Below are 21,444 nucleotides of genomic sequence, written 5' to 3'. Positions count from 1 at the left end.
TAGTTCTAAACGCAATATAAAATACTGGTCATTTAGTTCTAAACGCAATATAAAATACTGGTCATTTAATTCTAAACGCAACATAAAAGACTGGTCATTCAGTTGTAAATGTAATATTGTTGTAGGTGTTGGATGGTGTAGCACCTCTGACCTGTATCGTTTGCTCCGACTACTCCCTGGGATCATGTTCAATTCCAGCCATGCTTCCAACCTGACCTTTACCTCTCTCTGTCTGGTCTAACATTGACCTCTAAACGTGTATGCACAGACACACACATGCCCACACACGTTCACACTCCTGCACGTGCAAATGTGTACACACACACGCCCACACAGCGCATGCACACACAGAAAGAGAGGGAGAGAAATATGCTTTATCAGATATGTCAGGTTTAGCTGTAGTGTAGTGTATCACACACCGTTTGGGATGTAATTTGTCTGCACTGAAAGATTCTCACAAGCATGTTTTTGAATTTTCCATGCAGTCCAATTGGTGTGTGAGTGAACTGATGTCTGATTTGAAGTAAACCTATTTTGGATAGATGATGAGACTGATGCTAATTATCAGTATGAGTGTTTTTCCCTTTTCTCACCAATATGCTGTGGTGTTATTGTTTCTGCAGGTGTAGACGGCAATACTCAGATCTCATTTGTCTGTGATGAGAATCGCCATCCACCAGAGACCTAAGGTACGGTAAGATATCAAACGCTCATTATCTCATCTACCAATAAACAATTCATCATGCCTGGAGATAAAACACCAATCATGAATATATATATATATATATATATATATATATATTCATACATACACACACCAAATGACTAGGTAATCTGATGCAGTCGAGCACACCATTTTCAAGCAAACATTGAAATATTAATGTTGATTTCTCTGAAACTGTCTCAATGACTGATGGTAATTTCATAGTATAGCTCTCTTTTGACATTTAAAGATTGTTTTAAGTGTTGTTGGAAAAACTGATCCTATTATTGTTACATATTCATGAGCCTTTTGTGAGCTGTTGAGGTTTATATGGTTGAAGTAATTCGTTCAGGGTCAGATGCACAACAAAATGACAAACAAATACCTAGCTCTGCGTCTTCTGCGTATAATATTTGAGCAGACTTTAGTTCATGTCTCTTGGTATTAGAACAGCAAGAAAAAGTGTAACAAGTTAGGCTCTAAATATTTCTGAGTTTGGTAATTAGACTTAAATTACACCCCTTGGTCATGTAGTATAGTGTGTGATTGTGTGTGCACATCTATGCGATTTGTTTAATTAGTGGGGGGTCAAATTACTTGAATTACTTGATTCACGGCTTCATTAATTTTGATTGACTTCTCCTCTCCTTCCAAATGAGGGAGGGAGAGAGGGGAGGGTGACCTAGGTCTGTCTTTGTCTAGTCCTACCTGCCAAGATCTTGGAATTCTGAGAGCAAGCAAAAAACTGCAGCCAGGCACCAAGCAATTATGGGTTTAGTGTCCGGTCTCGGGTCATTAAGAGATAGGATTACTGCTGGGCCGGAGGACCCCAGGAATGTGTCGTCCCCTCTGGTGGCCCGACTTACCACTGATGAAATGGAATTGAATTAATGGGGCTGCCCACAGCGCTGCCTGATTAAAATGACACACACGGCTTTGATCCATGCTGGCCCCTCGAGGGACATAGGGGGGTGGGGTGAAGGGGGTTTGTGAGGAGGGTGTGTGTGATTATTTTAATTTTATTTAACCCTTATTTTACCAGGTGTGACTCGCCTGTGTGCTTGGCTTGGGTCAGTGCACCCCTGATTTTAACACTACTCATTATGTGTGCTGGGGTCCATCTCCCAACCCCACAACCTTCTCACTGGGGGGCTGAACCTGTCCGGTGCAGACCTGGTTGCCTGATTTCCGGTCAATGGGTATAAAAAAATACAGAGATAGCAGCTGTAGAGCCGAGATGGGTGACTGCAAATATAACATTGTCAAGTAGAAATATATTAAAACAAACAGACTCCGGTTGCATACTCCGGTTAGTTAGGGCCACTGGTTTCTGCATACTCCGGTTAGTTAGGGCCACTGGTTTCTGCATACTCCGGTTAGTTAGGGCCACTGGTTTCTGCATACTCCGGTTAGTTAGGGACACTGGTTTCTGCATACTCCGGTTAGTTAGGGACACTGGTTTCTGCATACTCCGGTTAGCTAGGGCCACTGGTTTCTGCATACTCCGGTTAGTTAGGGACACTGGTTTCTGCATACTCCGGTTAGTTAGGGACACTGGTTTCTGCATACTCCGGTTAGTTAGGGACACTGGTTTCTGCATACTCCGGTTAGCTAGGGACACTGGTTTCTGCATACTCCGGTTAGCTAGGGACACTGGTTTCTGCATACTCCGGTTAGCTAGGGACACTGGTTTCTGCATACTCCGGTTAGCTAGGGACACTGGTTTCTGCGTACCCCGGTTAGCTAGGGACACTGGTTTCTGCGTACTCCGGTTAGCTAGGGACACTGGTTTCTGCGTACTCCGGTTAGCTAGGGACACTGGTTTCTGCGTACTCCGGTTAGCTAGGGCCACTGGTTTCTGCGTACTCCGGTTAGCTAGGGCCACTGGTTTCTGCATACTCCGGTTAGTTAGGGCCACTGGTTTCTGCATACTCCGGTTAGCTAGGGCCACTGGGGTAGGCTCCCCTCACCTGCTGAAGAAGTTGAAAATGCCTGCTGTACCCTTGAAGTGCATTTAGCTTGATTCAGCTTAGTGCGGTACTTAGCTGTATAGACAGAAAATCACGAGGGTTGTCTGTTGTAAAGGTGTCTGCTAAGCAGAAAATATAATGATTGTAATGATATGACCTCTAACATGGAAACCAGGCAGTGGTATGTGCATATAACTGCAAGGTCATGTTTTCTACCAGCCCTTGGTCATTAGTAGTAAAACTGCCTCTGTCCCTGCCTGCACATCCATTGTCATAATAAAGCGTATACTTTCCACTAATTTGAAGCCTGCGCTCGCACTCACACACTGTATGCAGACTGCAACACGCAGACATTAACATTGAAGTGTTGTCTCTCAGCCGAGTGATTAAGACATTGCGCCCAATAGGGGGTCGGGTGGAGAGTGGAGACCCCTGGGGATAGAACACACAGCAGGGGTCAAGTGACAACACCCCCCCCCCCCCCCCCCCCCCCCAAGACCCCCATGCTGCACCACACGGGTCACAACATGACATCTCATCTGGGCCATTGAGCCTAATATCTGTGAAGGAGCTACTGAGGCACGCACGCACGCACAAATGCAACCATGGTTTAGCATTAACTCCATCCCGAACACTATCCAGAATTATTACTCTATACGTTTGCATTACAACGTTTCCTGCTGTGTTTTCTTATCTTCTAAAGTACACTTCAGGAGGTGGTTTCAGTGAGAGAATGAGTATCATAGCGGTGGGTGATATAAGGCAGGGAAAACCTGAAACGGAGAAACTTCAATCCACTTGACACCTGTATGTGTGAATTTATCTAGCTGTGGAGTGTAAAGAGCTATTGCTGAGAGGATCCCTATTGTCTCTCTCTGTGTCTGTCTCTTTCAATTCAAAGCTTTATTGGGACGGGAAACATACAGTACCAGTCAAAAGTTTAGACACACCTACTCATTCCAGGGTTTTTCTTTATTTTTGCTATTTTCTACATTGTAGAATAATAGTGAAGACATCAAAACTATGAAATAGCACATATGGAATCATGTAGTAACCAAAGAAGTGTGAAACAAATCAAAATAGATGTTAGATTCTTCAAAGTAGCCACCCTTTGCCTTGATGACAGTACAATGCAATGAGGGTAATGAAATACAGTTAATTTCAGTAGTAATAACAATAATAGTACATGGCTAATAAATAAACAACAAAATGTACATGATAGTTACATTATGTATTACTTGTAAGTTAGTGCCTTCTTTTTCCACATTTTGTTAGGTTACAGCCTTATTCTAAATTCGTCATCAATCTACACACAATACCCCATAATGACAAAGCAAAAACTTGTTTTTAGATTTTCTTTGCTCATTTATATTTTTTAAAATATATAAAAATCACATTTACATCAGTATTCAGACCATTTACTCAGTACTTTGTTGAAGCACCTTTGGCAGCAATTACAGCCTTGAGTCTTCTTGGGTATGACGCTACAAGCTTGGCACACCTGTATTTGGGGAGTTTCTCCCATTCTTCTCTGCAGATCCTCTCAAGCTCTGTCGGGTTGGATGGGGTGCGTTGCTGCACAGCTATTTTCAGGTCTCTCCAGAGATGTTTGATCGGGTTCAAGTCTTGGCTCTGGCTGGGCCACTCAAGGACATTCAGAGACTTGTCCAAAAGCCATTCCTGTGTTGTCTTGGCTGTGTGCTTATGGTCGTTGTCCTGTTGGAAGGTGAACCTTCACACCAGTCTGAGATCCTCAGTGCTCTGGAGCAGGTTTTAATCAAGGAACTCTTTTGTACTTTGCTCTGTTCATCTTTGCCTCAATCCTGACTTTTCTCCCTGTCCCTGCCACTGTAAAACATCTCCACAGCATGATGCTGCCACCGCCATGCTTCACAGTAGGGATGGTGCCAGGTTTCCTCCAGACATGACGCTTGGCATTCGGGCCAAAGAGTTCAATCTTGGTTTCATCAGACAAGGGAATCTTGTTTCTCATTGTCAGAGTCCTTGGGGTGCCTTTTGGCAAACTCCAAGCAGGCTGACATGTGCATTTTAACTGAGAAGTGGCTTCCGTCTGGTCACTCTACCATAAAGGCCTGATTGGTGAAGTGCTGCAGAGATGGTTGTCCTTCTGGAAGGTTCTTCTATCTCCACAGAGGAACGCTAGAGCTCTGTCAGTGACCATCGGGTTCTTGGTCACCTCCCTGACCAAGACCCTTCTCCCTCGATTGCTTAGTTTGGCCGGACGGCCAGCTCTAGGAAGAGTTTTGGTGGTTCCAAACTTCTTCCATTTAAGAATGATTGAGGCCACTGTGTTCATGGGGACCTTCAATGCTGCAGACATTTTTTGGTACACTTCCCCAGATCTGTGCCTCAACACAATCCTGTCTCGGAGCTCTACGGATAATTCCTTCGACCTCTTGGCTTGGTTTTTGCTCTGACATGCACTGTCAACTGTGGGACCTTATATAGACAGGTGTGTGCCTTTCCAAATCATGTCCAATCAATTTAATTTCCCACAGGTGGACTCCAAGTTGTAGAAACATTTCAAGGATGATCCATGGAAACCGGATGCACCTGAGCTCAATTTTGAGTCTCATAACAAAGGGTCTGAATACTTATGTAAATAAGATATTTCTGTGTTTATTTTTTATACATTTGCAAAAATGTATAAAAACAAGTTTTCACTTTGTCATTATGGAGTATTGTGTATAGACTGCTAAGGACTTTTATTTATTTAATCCATTTTAGAATAAGGTTGTAACATAACAAAATGTGAAAAAAGTCAAGGGGCCTGAATACTTTCCCGAAGGCACTGTATATACAATATAAATGCCTCAGGGAATTAATGGTCATGGGATGGCCCTCGGGCAATGGCATTTGGATATATAGATAGATATATACACTGCTCAAAAAAATGTAACTCCAAGTCAATCACACTTCTGTGAAATCAAACTGTCCACTTAGGAAGCAACACTGATTGACAATAAATTTCACATGCTGTTGTGCAAATGGAATAGACAACAGGTGGAAATTATAGGCAATTAGCAAGACACCCCCAATAAAGGAGTGGTTCGCAGGTGGTGACCACAGACCACTTCTCGGTTCCTATGCTTCCTGGCTGATGTTTTGGTCACTTTTGAATGCTGGCGGTGCTTTCACTCTAGTGGTAGCATGAGACGGAGTCTACAACCCACACAAGTGGCTCAGGTAGTGCAGCTCATCCAAGATGGCACATCAATGCGAGCTGTGGCAAGAAGGTTTGCTGTGTCTGTCAGCGTAGTGTCCAGAGCATGGAGGCGCTACCAGGAGACAGGCCAGTACATCAGGAGACGTGGAGGAGGCCGTAGGAGGGCAACAACCCAGCAGCAGGACCGCTACCTCCACCTTTGTGCAAGGAGGATCAGGAGGAGCACTGCCAGAGCCCTGCAAAATGACCTCCAGCAGGCCACAAATGTGCATGTGTCTGCTCAAACGGTCAGAAACAGACTCCATGAGGGTGGTATGAGGGCCCGACGTCCACAGGTGGGGGTTGTGCTTACAGCCCAACACCGTGCAGGACGTTTGGCATTTGCCAGAGAACACCAAGATTGGCAAATTCGCCACTGGCGCCCTGTGCTCTTCACAGATGAAAGCAGGTTCACACGCACATGTGACAGACGTGACAGAGTCTGGAGACGCCGTGGAGAACGTTCTGCTGCCTGCAACATCCTCCAGCATGACCGGTTTGGCGGTGGGTCAGTCATGGTGTGGGGTGGCATTTCTTTGGGGGGCCGCACAGCCCTCCATGTGCTCGCCAGAGGTAGCCTGACTGCCATTAGGTACCGAGATGAGATCCTCAGACCCCTTGTGAGACCATATGCTGGTGCGGTTGGCCCTGGGTTCCTCCTAATGCAAGACAATGCTAGACCTCATGTGGCTGGAGTGTGTCAGCAGTTCCTGCAAGAGGAAGGCATTGATGCCATGGACTGGCCCGCCCATTCCCCAGACCTGAATCCAATTGAGCACATCTGGGACATCATGTCTCGCTCCATCCACCAACAGACTGTCCAGGAGTTGGCGGATGATTTATTCCAGGTCTGGGAGGAGATCCCTCAGGAGACCATCCGCCACCTCACCAGGAGCATGCCCAGGCGTTGTAGGGAGGTCATACAGGCACGTGGAGGCCACACACACTACTGAGCCTCATTTTGACTTGTTTTAAGGACATTACATCAAAGTTGGATCAGCCTGTAGTGTGGTTTTCCACTTTAATTTTGAGTGCGACTCCAAATCCAGACCTCCATGGGTTGATAAATTTGATTTCCATTGATCATTTTTGTGTGATTTTGTTGTCAGCACATTCAACTATGTAAAGAAAAAAGTATTTAATAAAAATATTTCCTTCATTCAGATTTAGGATGTGTTATTTTAGTGTTCCCTTAATTTTTTTGAGCAGTGTATATATATATATATACACACACACAGTATACAGTCAAAAGTTTGGACACCTACTCATTTTTACTCTTTTCCACATTGTAGAATAATAGTGAAGCCATCAAAACTATGAAATTACACATGGAATCATGTAGTAACAAAAAAAAGTGTTAAACAAATAAAAATATATTTTAGATTCTTCAAAGTAGCCACCCTTTGCCTTGATGACAGCTTTGCACACTCTTGGCATACTCTCAACCAGCTTCACCTAGAATGCTTTTACAACTAAACCATCTCAATTGGGTTGAGGTCGGGTGATTTGTGAGGCCAGGTCATCTGATGCAGCACTCCCTCACTCTCCTTCTTGGTCAAATTGCGCTTACACGGCCTGTAGGTGTGTTGGGTCATTGTCCTGTTGAAAAACAAATGATAGTCCCACTAAGTGCTAACCAGATGGGATGGCGTATCGCTGCACAATGCCGTGCTGGTTAAGTGTTCCTTGAATTTGAAATAAATCGCAGACAGTTTCACCAGCAAAGCACCCCCACACCATCACACCTCCTTCTATGCTTCACGGTGGGACCCACACATGCGGAGATCATCCGTTTACCTACTCTGCGTCTCACAAAGACACAGCAGTTGGAACTAAAAATCTCAAAGGACAGATGTCCATTGCTCGTGTTTCTTGGCCCAAGCAAGTCTCTTTTATCTTATTGGTGTACTTTTAGTAGTGGTTTCTATGCAGCATTTCGACCATGAAGGCCTGATTCACGCAGTCTCCTCTGAACAGTTGATGTTAAGACATGGCTGTTACTTGAACTCTGTGAAGCGTTTATTTGAGCTGCAATCTGAGGTGCAGTTAATTTAGGCTCTGCAGAGGAGGAAACTCTGGGTCTTCCTTTCCTGTGGCGGTCCTCATGAGAGCCAGTTTCATCATAGCGCTTTATGGTTTTTGCGACTGCAAAACTATTTTTTTTATTTTTTTTATTTTTATAAATTTTATCCCCAATTTTCGTGGTATCCAATCGCTAGTAATTACTATCTTGTCTCATCGCTACAACTCCCGTACGGGCTCGGGAGAGACGAAGGTCGAAAGCCATGCGTCCTCCGAAGCACAACCCAACCAAGCCGCACTGCTTCTTTAACACAGCGCGCCTCCAACCCGGAAGTCAGCCGCACCAATGTGTCGGAGGAAACACCGTGCACCTGGCCCCCTTGGTTAGCGCGCACTGCGCCCGGCCCGCCACAGGAGTCGCTGGAGCGCGATGAGACAAGGATATCCCTACCGGCCAAACCCTCCCTAACCCGGACGACGCTAGCCCAATTGTGCGTCGCCCCACGGACCTCCCGGTCGCGGCCGGCTGCGACAGAGCCTGGGCGCGAACCCAGAGACTCTGGTGGCGCAGTTAGCACTGCGATGCAGTGCCCTAGACCACTGCGCCACCCGGGAGGCCCCGCAAAACTAACTTTTAACACCTGAAAACGAGTCCTATGTCGACATAACCTGAAAGGCCGCTCAGCAAGGAAGAAGCCACTGCTCCAAAACTGCCATAAAAAAATCAGACTACGGTTTGCAACTGCACATAGTGACAAAGATGGTACTTTTTGGAGAAATGTCCACTGGTCTGATGAAACAAAAATAGAACTGTTTGGCCATAATGACCATCGTTATGTTTGGAGGAAAAAGGGGGAGGCTTGCAAGCCGAAGAACACCATCCCAACCGTGAAGAACAGGGGTGGCAGTATCATGTTGTGGGGGTGCTTTGTTGCAGGACGGACTGGTGCACTTCACAAAATAGATGGCATCATGAGGGAAGAAAATTGTGGCTATATTGAAGCAACATCTCAAACATCAGTCAGGAAGTTAATGCTTGGTCGCAAATGTGTCTTCCAAATGGACAATGACCCCTGTATATAAACTCAGCAAAAAAAGAAACATCCCTTTTTCAGGACCCTGTCTTTCAAAGATCATTCGTAAAAATCCAAATAACTTCACAGATCTTCATTGTAAAGGGTTGAAACACTGTTTCCCATGCTTGTTCAATGAACCATAAACAATTAATGAACATGCACCTGTGGAACGGTCATTAAGACACTAACAGCTTACAGACGGTAGGCAATTAAGCTCAGTTATGAAAACCTAGGACACTAAAGAGGCCTTTCTACTGACTCTGAAAAACACCAAAAGAAAGATGCCCTGCTCATCTGCGTGAACGTGCCTTAGGCATGCTGCAAGGAGGCATGAGGACCGCAGATGTGGCCAGGGCAATAAATTGCAATGTCCGTAGTGAGACGCCTAAGACAGCGCTACAAGGAGACAGGACGGACAGCTGATCATCCTCGCAGTGGCAGACCACGTGTAACACCTGCACAGGATCCGTACATCCGAACATCACACCGGCGGCACAGGTACAGGATGGCAACAACTGCCCGAGTTACACCAGGAACGCACAATCCCTCCATCAGTGCTCAGACTGCCCGCAATAGGCTGAGAGAGTCTGGTCTGAGGGCGTGTAGGCCTGTTGTAAGGCAGGTCCTCACCAGACATCACCGGTAACAACATCGCCTATGGGCACAAACCCACCGTCGCTGGACCAGACAGGACTGGTAAAAAGTGCTCTTCACTGATGAGTCGTGGTTTTGTCTCACCAGGGGTGATGGTCGGATTTGCGTTCATCGTGGAAGGAATGAGCGTTACACCGAGGCCTGTACTCTGGCGCGGGATCGATTTGGAGGTGGAGGGTCCGTCATGGTCTGGTGCCTCATGTCATTAGTAAATGCACAGAAGTTGGGAATTGGTTGAGATTTTTTCTTGAAGAAACGCGATCTTATTTGTGAGTATTTCTCACAGTAGAAGAAAAAGTGCATCTCTGTCTCTACCTCCCCTGTGGTGCAGTGACCACATAGACGCTCCTCTTTGGGTAGCCATGTGTTTTTGTCTCCCTTTTTCTATCGCCAATTGGTGGTCTCTGAGTCTGTATTTGGTCAGGGTCTGTTTTCTGTCTCTTTCTGTGTCTTTCTCTCTTTCTGTTTGTCTCTCTCCTTTTCTTCGTCTCTTTCTCTCTCTGTCTGTTTCTGTCTCGCTCTCTTTCTCTCTGTGTGTCTTTCTCTCTCTCCAGTGACTGAAGGAGAAAAGGAACATGCTATTATAACACACATACAGAGTTCCATAAAAACTATATAGAAGGAAGTGAATTATGAAGTGCTCAACCTATTTTGACAAATGTCATATTTTAAATAGCGTTATTGCTGTTCTGATACACTATTACACCATATAGTTCTTTATACTGGTAATAAAATAAGTCCCCTGATCTTCTGAGAACATTACAGGCACAGATATTGTTTCAGTGAATAACTACCCCTGCCACTGTTACTCTAATGTGTCCTCTTTTCCAGTAGGCCTTAAGGGGACATTTTGAACATAAAACCATTTCCTTTGTCTGTTTCTGTGTCCAGTTGCAGTGGTGGGCAGGGGGATATGCTGCCAGACCTCTGCTACTGTGGCTCCAAAATGGTGGGGGCTCAAGAGGAAGTGGCTGCGAGGGAAGGAGATCAAACAACATACTGTATGCCTAACAGAGCAGTACCTTGTGTGATTGCCTGCTTTGTGTATGAGTATAACTTACTGTATATCGATGATAATGGACTTGATTTATTTAGCCCTTTTCCAAGTGCCCAAAGCGTTATATATATCAGTACTGTAGTATTTTAATTGAGCACTTAAATCACCAACCACCCAAAGAAATAATGTTGACGTAGCTGTTAATTCACCTCGAGAACAATTACGAGAGAGAGAGAAAAATAGCCTGTTGAGTTCTGCAAAGCCGTAGTGTCGTTGACTATTGCAAATGCTATGGGCTCTGGACAAAAGTAGTGCACTATACAGGGAATAGTGTCATTTCAGATGTATCCATAGACTTTCTCTCTATACGGTGACAAAGGGTGGCTCTGTCGTCCCACTGTTATTTGCCGAGAGCCTCCCATGAGGACCAGCTTTCCCTGTATTTGCTGACAGCTAGCATTACACACACACACGCACACACGTACACACACACGTACACACACACGTACACACACACACACACACACACACACACACACACACACACACACACACACACACACACCTCAGATAACCCCTGGCTGCCATTCAACCTGTTGGCGATCCACATCCGCCCATCCATCCGTCCACGCTGTCAGTGTTACTCAAGTCCTTTTTAGACAAGTATCCTTCAGTGGATATATCACGCTTTGCATCCCTTATATCCATGCCTTTTCAAAGGCTATGGTACGTCGGTCATGTCCGCTAACTTATTCTCCAATCTCAACACACGATCTTCTCCATATGCATCCTGACAGACGTCCTGACGCTGTGTGGGTTTTCGAGAACAGGATCTTGCTTTGGCCTCTATGGAGAAGCATTAAGATTACACTATATGGTTCATATTTCATATTTCACAGTGTATGCTTAGAGTGCACGAGTAGCCTACAGTAAATCCCAGATATTGTTAGTTTACTACCAGTGTAGATATTGCATATGGTTTTACTTTACGTCGTATGCTGTACGACAAGGCTTGTTATATCGAGCCCCAGTCTAGATAGAAAGCAGAGGCAGCAGCACAATACGAGACTGTGGAAATAATTTTCTCCTGGGGGGACAGTGGACTATTCTATTCTAATGCTATCCTCAGAATACATATCTTATATAAGTCTATTCTCAGACAAACAGGTTGGCCATTCATTGTTATGTTACCTCTGAATGAGGCAGTGTTATTCTGACTGTGTCTCTGAGCAGTGCAGGGCAGACCCGCTGGTATGGAAGGAGAGTGATTTCCCTACTCTGAACAGTCCTGCTAAAATGTTCATTACATCTCTCCTGTAACTACCCAATGTCCTCCAGATTAAATGCATTCCTGTAACAGAGGGCCCTCTTGTCTAAAAAAAAATATTTCAAATATTCTGTTTTATCGTTCACGGTCAACTGGCCAACTGAGTGAAAATGTTATATGAAATAATTGTTGGTGCGTCAAAGTGATTTTCTTTCATATCTTCTTATGTTGACAGTTTTTAATGTCCAGCTGCGGAGTCCAACTCATTCCCGAGCACATATCTCTAGCCTACATATGTAGAGGGAAGTCTGTGATGTTTTCTGGTATGTTCAGCAGCGTGACTAAGGCAGGGAGGGAGGCAGATGACCGGGAGGTTGGTTGTTTAGGGCTCTGGTCTACTGGAGGCGTGGAGAGAATTATAACTGTGCCGCTTCTTCACAAACCAGAGCTAGTTCACAGACATCATTTTGTACGGACATATCTGGCAGTAGTGTAGCTTTCTAGCTTTTTGCGTTGTGGCTGTATGACTTTCCTGTAGATAAAATGCTTATTTTGATGGACTTTTGACAAAACTAACAGATGAGGTTAGGTCTTCTCAACCCAGGGGATCATTTGAAAGAAATTGATTAATACAAATTCAAGCTAACAATTTTATTGATATAGATACACAGACAATCCCAATCCTCTCTAGATCCATGGGTTGTCCATGGGATCAATTAACTTCAATTCCATCAATCAAACCAAACGTAAATAGCTTTGTGTTTAAAAAAAAATAAAAGACAATCTCGTCATGTTGATACAGTAGGGAAGTAAATGGGATTACCTCAGTCGGTAATCTCTCTTCTGGATCCACAGGCTGTCCATGTGCTGCCTGTGTAGAACAATTTAAAACTAATCCACACACTGACTTATGGACAGGAAACGTGCCGTACAGATGTCAAGACAAAATTATAGAGGGGGGAGGGATGCACTGATGCAGGTTGACCTGGCGAGGTGAATTCCTACCACAGTATGACATTTCACGTAATAGTGCCCCAACTTCTTTTCCCTAACCATCATGTTTTCAAAGCATTCAACCACAACACATCCTCTGTCAGTTTTAACCCCATCCACTCCTGGCATGAGATGGAGATTTTCTATACGGACACCGCTGTCTGAACGGCTCGCCCGGCCGTCTCTCTTTCTTTCCAAGTAGTAAACTGAAGAATGGCAGTGTGGCTTGTAAAGTTTTGTTTTTCCACCAGGCTTTTTAGTTTTTCCACCAGGCTGATTTTTTTTTTTAAAGGCATAACACAAAACTAATAGACTATTGTTTTGTAGGACAATGTTAATTAAGAAATTGCTGCCTGTGTTTTTGCGATTTTGAGGCCAAGCTTTAGTTTTATATATTTTTTTGCAAAACCATTACAATGAACTAGTGAGACTATTCTACAGTGTTGGCTAGTAGTAGTAGTAAACTGGAAAATTTAAACATGGCTTGTAAAGTTGTTTTTCAGATTGAAGCTTTGATATGATTATTCTTTTCAGCAGCCATTTCTAAACCAGTGAGCAGTCTGATGTACAGAACAGTGTGTGATAGTCTAGTCAACAGAACAGAGTTCATGTTACCTTGAGTATCCCTCAGATATCGGCAGGTAGCAGGTGCACTCAGCTTTCCAGGGAAGACAGACAACAGTTATAAAAAGCAACACTTAAATGGGCAGATACCCTTCAACTGTCAAGAGGATGAAAGGGAAACAGTAAGGATCACACGGCGAGAACAGACAATAACTGAAATACCAGAACCTCTCATGATGTTTGCTGTGGTGGCTTTTATGTTAGACTTAAGGGTCGTGTTGACAGTGCTATTCAAATACGGTTAACATTTCTTTATTAACTTCTTTGGTATAGGGGGCAGCATTTTCACTTTTGGATGAATTTCGTGCCCATAGTGAACTGCCTCCTACTCTGTCCCACATGCTAATATATGCATATTATTATTATTACTATTGGATAGAAACACTCTGAAGTTCCTAAAACTGTTTGAATGATGTCTGTGAGTATAACAGAACTCATATGGCAGGCAAAAACCTGAGAAAAAATCCAAACAGGAAGTGAAAATTCTGAGAGTGGTCGTTGTTAAAGTCATCGCCTATTCAATTCCCTGTAATATATGGATCTGTTTGCACTTCATACGCCTTACACTAGATGTCAACAGTAGAACGTGGAATGAAGCTTATGCTGTGTTGTGGGACCAGATGGGAGGGGAATGAGTCAGTGGTCTGGCAGATTGCCAGTTCTTGGTGACCAAGAACGCGCTTTCCTCATTATATCGTCATGCGTACTTATAGAGACTGAAAAGAATTCTCCGGTTGGAACCTTATTGGATATAAATCATAACAACATCCTGAAGATTGATTCTCTACTAAGTTTGACCAGTTTATTCGACCTGGAATATAACTTTTTGAAGTTTTCGTCCGACGTTTGCCTGCATCTGCGCGAGCGTTTGGACACGTGTACTACACATTCTAGTAAAAATAGCTAATTGGACATAAATAATGGACATTATCGAACAAATCAACGATTTATTGTGGAACTAGGATTCCTGGCACTGCATTCTGATGAAGATAATCAAAGGTAAGGGAATATTTATGATGTAATTTCGTATTTCTGTTGACTCCAACATGGCGGGGAAATGTTGTTACATCTGAGCGCCGTCTCAGATTATTGCATGGTGTGCTTTTTACGTAAAGTTTTTTTTAAATCTGACACAGCGGTTGCATTAGGAACAAGTGTATCTTTAATTATATGTAAAACATGTATCTTTCATCAAAGATTATGATGAGTATTTCTGTTATTTGACGTGGCTCTCTGTAATTCCCCCGGATATTTTGGAGGCATTTCTGAACATGGCGCCAATGTAAACCGAGATTTGTGGATATAAATATGCACATTATCGAACAAAACATAAATGTATTGTGTAACATGATGTCATATGAGTGTCATCTGATGAAGATGTTCAAAGGTTAGTGATTCATTTTATCTCTATTTCTGTTTTTTGTTACTACTATCTTTTGCTGGGAAAATGGCTGTGTTTTTCTGTGGCTATGTACTGAGCTAACATAATTGGTGTGCTTTCCCCGTAAATACTTTTTGAAATCAGACATGTTGGCTGGATTCACAACATGTGTAGCTTTAATTTGGTGTCTTTCATGTGTGATTTCATGAAAGATTGATTTTTATAGTAACATATTTGAATTTGGCGCGCTACATTTCTTCTGGATTTTGGCCAAGTGGGACGCTACCGTCCCACCTATCCTAGAGAAGTTAACAGCATATATTATTATTATTATTATTATTATTATTATTATTATAAGCACTCACAGGTGTATGGTTCAAAACGTGAACATTTGAGTGTCTGCTTCATAAATCACCAGTTGTCCTTCAGTCATGTCAATCACTCCAATCACATTTGATCAAATCAAATCAGAAGGCATCAGACAGGTCAAACAGAACACCAGCAATCAGCTGGACTGCAGTGTTCCATCAGGACCTAACCCTCTGGAGCAATGCATCCTGGGATTGAACAGAATGATACATGCCCTGTCTGTGCAGTGTGGCTGGTATGATGATTGAAGCGAAGCGGTCTCTTATAATCACTTTAAATCAGATTTGGCCCTACGATTCATGGCCTATTATAACTCAGACATACTGTAATATGTTTTTAAGACTTTTTGCCCGTAATCTTGTTTGCTTTCTGATTGCTGCTGCACATCTGTCATTCCATCCCTGGTCCGTTCCATTTCATTTGAGAGGGAAGGTGGTTGTCATGTTTTTAAGGAGAGGATTATATCCAGATGGCACGCCGCAGTCCCGCACTATCCCAACCTGTCACTTGCGTGCACGCAAACTCCCAATGCCACGAGGAAAATGAAAGTGAGACTTTCAAGAAAATTGAACAAACAAAACAAGTTAACTAACAAACAAAAAAGGCTTAGAATATGGTCCTCATTTAATTTGCAAAACATGAGTTTGTGGGATGGTATTAGACTTTATTAATTAATTACTGAATTCATGTATGAGCTGTTTGTATGTGTAACCACCTGGTTACTTTGTTGTTTTTAAGCATGTAATGTATTATTTACTGTGTACGGACGTTGTTGCATGTGGACCAGGCAACAGTCCGATGAGTGTGTTGAGGAGAACACCAGTAACCATTGGAGCCAACTTAGAATTTTGAATCTAATAACAAGCTCATCTAGTTTAGGCCTGTAGTTTGTATAACTTGTCAATATATATACTGTAAAAATATATAAACGCAACATGCAACAATTTTCAGTTCATTTGAGGAAATTAGTCAATTTAAATAAATTCATTAGTCCCTAATCTATGGATTTCACATGATTGGGAATACAGATATGCATCTGTTGGTCTCAGATACCTTTAAAAAAAAAATTGCCTCGCAATGGGCCTCAGGATCTCGTCACGGTATTTCTGTGCATTCAAACAGCCATCGATAAAATGCAATTGTGTTCGTTGTCCATAGCTTATGCCTGCCCACACCATAACCCCACCATGAGGCACTCTGTTCACAACGTTGACATCAGCAAACTGCTCGCCCACACGACGCCATACACGTGGTCTGTGGTTGACACTGGTTGGATGTACTGCCAAATTCTCTAAAATTCAGTTGGAGGTGTCTTAGGGTAAAGAAATGAACGGTACATTCTCTTGCAACAGCTCTGGCGGACATTCCTCCTGTCAGCATGTCAATTGCATGCTCCCTCAACTTGAGACATCCGTGGCATTGTGTTGTGTGACGACAACTGCACTTGTCGTTTAACCCACTTTTTCTCCCCAATTTCGTGGTATCCAATTGCTGATAGTTACTGTCTTGTCTCATCGCTACAACTCCCACACGGACTCGGGAGAGGCGAAGATCGAGAGCCATGCGTCCTCCGAAACACAACCCAACCAAGCCGCACTGCTTCTTAACACAGCGCGCATCCAACCCGGAAGCCAGCCGCACCAATGTGTCGGAGGAAACACCGTACACCTAGCGACCAGGTCAGCGTGCACGGCCCGCCACAGGAGTTGCTAGTGCGCGATGAGACAAGGATATCCCTGCCGGCCAAACCCTCCCTAACCCGGACAACGCTAGTCCAATTGTGCGCCGCACCATGGGCCTCCCGGTCTAGGCCGGCTGCGACAGAGCCTGGGCTCGAACCCAGAGTCTCTGGTGGCACAGCTAGCACTGCGATGCAGTGCCTTAGACCACTGTGCCACCCGGGAGGCCTAAAACTGCACATTTTAGAGTGGCCTTTTATTCTCCCCAGTACAAGGTGCACCTGTGTAATCCGCATGCTGTTTAATCCGCTTCTTGATATGCCACACCTGTGAAATGGATGGATTATCTTGGCAAAGGAGAAATGGTCACTAACAGGGATGTAAACAAAAATCAAATGAATACCCTTCTACCCCGCCGTTCCGGCCAAACCCCCAGATCTCATCCACACCACGTCTGTCCCCCGCGTCACATCTCTTTCATTCTTGCATTTCAAAACTTTTTCTCCTTATACCAATTCGGATGGCGGCCACTTCTGGCTCTTGTTTTGGCATTGGAAATCAATAACCGTTACAGGGTAGAGAGACTGTGCTATCCCTCTCGGGTCTGGCACTGCGCCTAACGGCCTGCCCTGCCTGACGGCTGTCATCTCACTAAATTGCTTTGCTAATCTCATCCACTACTCTGACTGACTGGAACTGGGTCAGCAACGACTTGTTGGAGCAGGCCTGGATATAATGCTGTCCCTCTACTCTCTATCTAGTTATTTTACTATGGACCCCTATTTGTTACTTTGGGCCATAGGCCTACTTATTAGGCTTGCCTTTGCTAAATTAAAATGGAAACCAATAAAAAAACATTCTTGTGATGGGGCGACACTTGTCTTTGAATCAGTAATTCGATGAGAAAGAATAATTTAAAAAATCAATATTACAATGGTCTTAGGTCAGAAAACTGGTTTTGATTCAATAGAGCACATAAGTGTTTGGAGAGAATTGCTGTGTGAATCAAAATGTCCTGGTGTGTACTTTTAAAGTGGTCAAACAAAATCCAGGTGCGTCTCTCAGCCTTAGGCTGTAATTGGACAAATACTGAGCCTAAGACGGAACCTAAGGTTGTTTTGTGGGAACAAAGTGAAGGGTGCAGATTCATCCTGTTGTTTCTGTCCCCCTATGTGCCGTTAAATGGTTGTGTGGAAAGTCCTGTTCAGCGATGTTGTCAAAAAGGAAACTTAAAAAATATATATATATTTTTTTACCTTAACTTTTCCTATCCAAATGCATTTGATTTGCAAGAAAGTCATGTTGTAAACTGATGCCAACAACCTGCCATCTTAGATTTTAAGAGTTGCCAAGCAATGAGAGCTCCCCCTTAACTGTAAATGCAGTATGTCTGCAGTTTTCCCTGTTTTTGTTCTCAGCGTTGGCTACAGGTGGCCATTTTAAACAACCTAGTCTCAGTGTATACAAGCGGTTAGTAGTTCTGTCGGTCTTAGGCCCAATGGCAAGGAACTGTCAAGACTTCACTTTCTGGAAGAGTAAGAAAATACCTGTGCAGACTTTAAAAAAAATAAAATAAAAAATGTTGCTAATAAACTACTAGAGCGTCTTAACAATTTGCAGCTATTTATCCTGTTCTACCGTGGTATTTCTATACCTCGAACCTGTGGACGTTTGTTGGATGTGCGTACACTGTCTTTGTTCTGAAGGAACATACCTTTTTAATAGCTACAGGCAGACACTTGAAACAACCTAGCCTAAGCGTAGACGAGGGACAAGAGGCTAGTTGTCCTGTCGAAGGCAGCGGTGGCAGGGGAACTGTCAGTGCTTCATTCTTCCCCCTGCTCCTTGTTTAATGAACCGTGCAGAGGGACAAGGTGTACTTGCTGCTGCTTCTGCCCTGGCTCTGGTTGTAGAGTCAAAATGGCCTCTGTCCTTCCTTCCCGCGATAGGCATAGTGGAATAATGAGGCCAAGGTGGAGCAGCTGGACAAGCCATTAAAGTAAAGATGCTTTCTGCGGGCTACTGCTGTTCCAGACTCTCTGCCTTTCTGCCCTCCACATGCACTTCCTCTCCCTACCCACAAAAGAAAGAGTTTCCTTTCATGGCCAAAAAATGACAAGCCCCACCTCACCCACATCAGTTTGCCCCCCCCCCCCCCCCCCCCCCCCCCCCCAAGATGTGTTATGATGGAGTACCGTATTCAGATGTAAAAGCTCACATCATACAGCCCTAATGGATGCCCAGATGTACTGTAGGCCTAATATTATTTTTCACACCTCCCAGACGTGTTGCTTGTAGGAATGTTAGTAACCTCATGCTTGATTCACACCGTACTGTGTTGGTTCTAATATTTTCTTTGCAAGCACAGTACAGCTCTGCTCGGCTTGGTTTGGCCCTCATCCCATTTACCTTCATCCCAGCCTTGCCTAAGAGACCAGGGCAGAGGATTTCCCCCACCATCTCTCTGGTGAACCCTAATCTTGTGTCTTTTGGTGTATCACAGATTCCAAAGACAATCCGAGCAAAGCTCCTTTTGATGGTGGAAAGTGAAAGCCCAGCTGTAGCCTCGACAACGTGTTTGGTTTGGAGGATTCTGGGGGCTGAACAGAAGCAAAGTGTTGTGGGTAGCACAGCCGCCGGGCTGGGTTGTTTTTGAACCCTTTGTCATGGGAACTCGGCCCAGACTTTTACTGTACATCTTGGGGGGGAAAAACGAAATTTGGTTCTCTCACTGTTCTGTTTGTCCCTCATTTTTGTAATTCGCAGTTCCCAAGAAATTTAGCCTATCCTCAAACCAGTTATCCTCAAACCAGTTATCCTCAAACCAGTTATCCTCAAACCATTTTTCATTGTTTTGCTGAATTGCTGATTATATCCAAATGACTCCAAGAGACCAATTCAAGAAATATTTTTTTTGTGTCCCTGTCTCGCTCCACATACACACACACACACACCGACATCGACATCCTCTCGCTCGCTGATTAGCCACGGCGTGTCTGGTGACTGAATTCTCTCCAGTCACTTTAACGTCGGTCAGAGCACCATCTGCGCCGCTCTCTCACACTGTTTTCCCTTGCTCTCCAGATCCTATTCAGACATGAATGCCAAAGCAATCAGATGGGGAGGCATTGACATGTACACCCGGAGGTCGCATTTGCGAGTCAAATTCCCCCCCTCCGCTATTCTGGCTTGCTGGTAAACAGATTTTGAAGATTAATTTTGGTCGAGTGGTTCTTTTTTCACCTTGCGACAAGGGCCATGGTCTCGCTCCTGTTTGGGGAGGGAGGAAGAGAGAAGATGTATAGGATGTCGACTGAGATGATAAGTCTTCAATTAGGATCATCTTTTCACAGCCTTCTGGAATGGATTCATTTATATTCATGTGTGCATTTGGCCTGTTGGTATTTTCTATTCATGTGTGTACAGCTGTATGCCATTGTTGGTGTATGCCCTCTGCTGACAATGGCCATTTTGAGTCAATCATTTTAGACAGTGGGCTGGACAGTGGTGGTTGGTTCTACTTAGAAACTGGAAGGGGAAAAAATGAGAGGCACAGCATTCCGAGAAAAGGCAACGGGGCGCGGCATCTGAGATTTGTACATCCTTTGAGGGAATTTTGAACATTCCCCCGGATTTTATCAAGCTAGCATTTCCCACTGTGTTAGCCTTGCAAATCCTTGATGTGAGGCGCAATGAAATTGTTCGAATCAATCTTGAATCATTCTGTGATGTTGGCCTGCGGGGAGGAACAGAACAGCTCAAACAAAGCAGTCCAAAATACATAACGGTATAAAAACATCAGCACTTTAAATTTCTGTCTCAGCTCTTTATTGTTATGAAATAATAAGTTCAGAGGTTGTTAAGCAGTCGACAAAGCGTTGTGAGGTGTAATCCTCCTAGAATTATGATAATATTCATGGAGTCGTGGGTGTGTCCTAAATGGCACCCTATTCCCTATATAGTGCAGTGCACTACTTTGGGCCACAGTTGTGCACTAGGCCTATATGCAATAGGGTGCCATTACCGATTCAGCCAATATGAAACCTAGCTGAGGTGAGATGTTATTTTACCAGATGATAATGGACACTTTGGGGAGATTTCATTGATCAAAACTAGCTGAGTGTTTAACGGCTGTTCACTGCGGTCTGGATCAGAGTCGGGGGCAAATGGATTCTAGAGAACGTCCTCTGCACTGATCACATTAATTACACTGATGACATGTCTTTCCTTGGACTATTGGACTGTTCTAAAACGTCAGCTGGATTAATGTTGAAGAATTGAACAACTTGAAAGTGATATTTTATTATCGCTAATCGATTGTAAAGATCATTTGAAAAGATTTGAGGTGGCTCTATTGGAATGACTGATTTGCCATTCTATCCATACACAATCCTCATTCAATCCTCACAAGCTTTAGTGCCTTTTTAGCTATGAATGTAGACAGGTTGACTCCCTGAAACCCCTACTGTCGTGGAGCAACTCC

The sequence above is a fragment of the Salvelinus namaycush genome, chromosome 29 (genome assembly GCF_016432855.1).
Source record: "Salvelinus namaycush isolate Seneca chromosome 29, SaNama_1.0, whole genome shotgun sequence".
In the NCBI taxonomy this organism is placed as follows: Eukaryota; Metazoa; Chordata; class Actinopteri; order Salmoniformes; family Salmonidae; genus Salvelinus; species Salvelinus namaycush.
The sequence above is the reverse complement of the archived record's forward strand: the minus strand, read 5'-3'. Positions refer to the sequence as shown.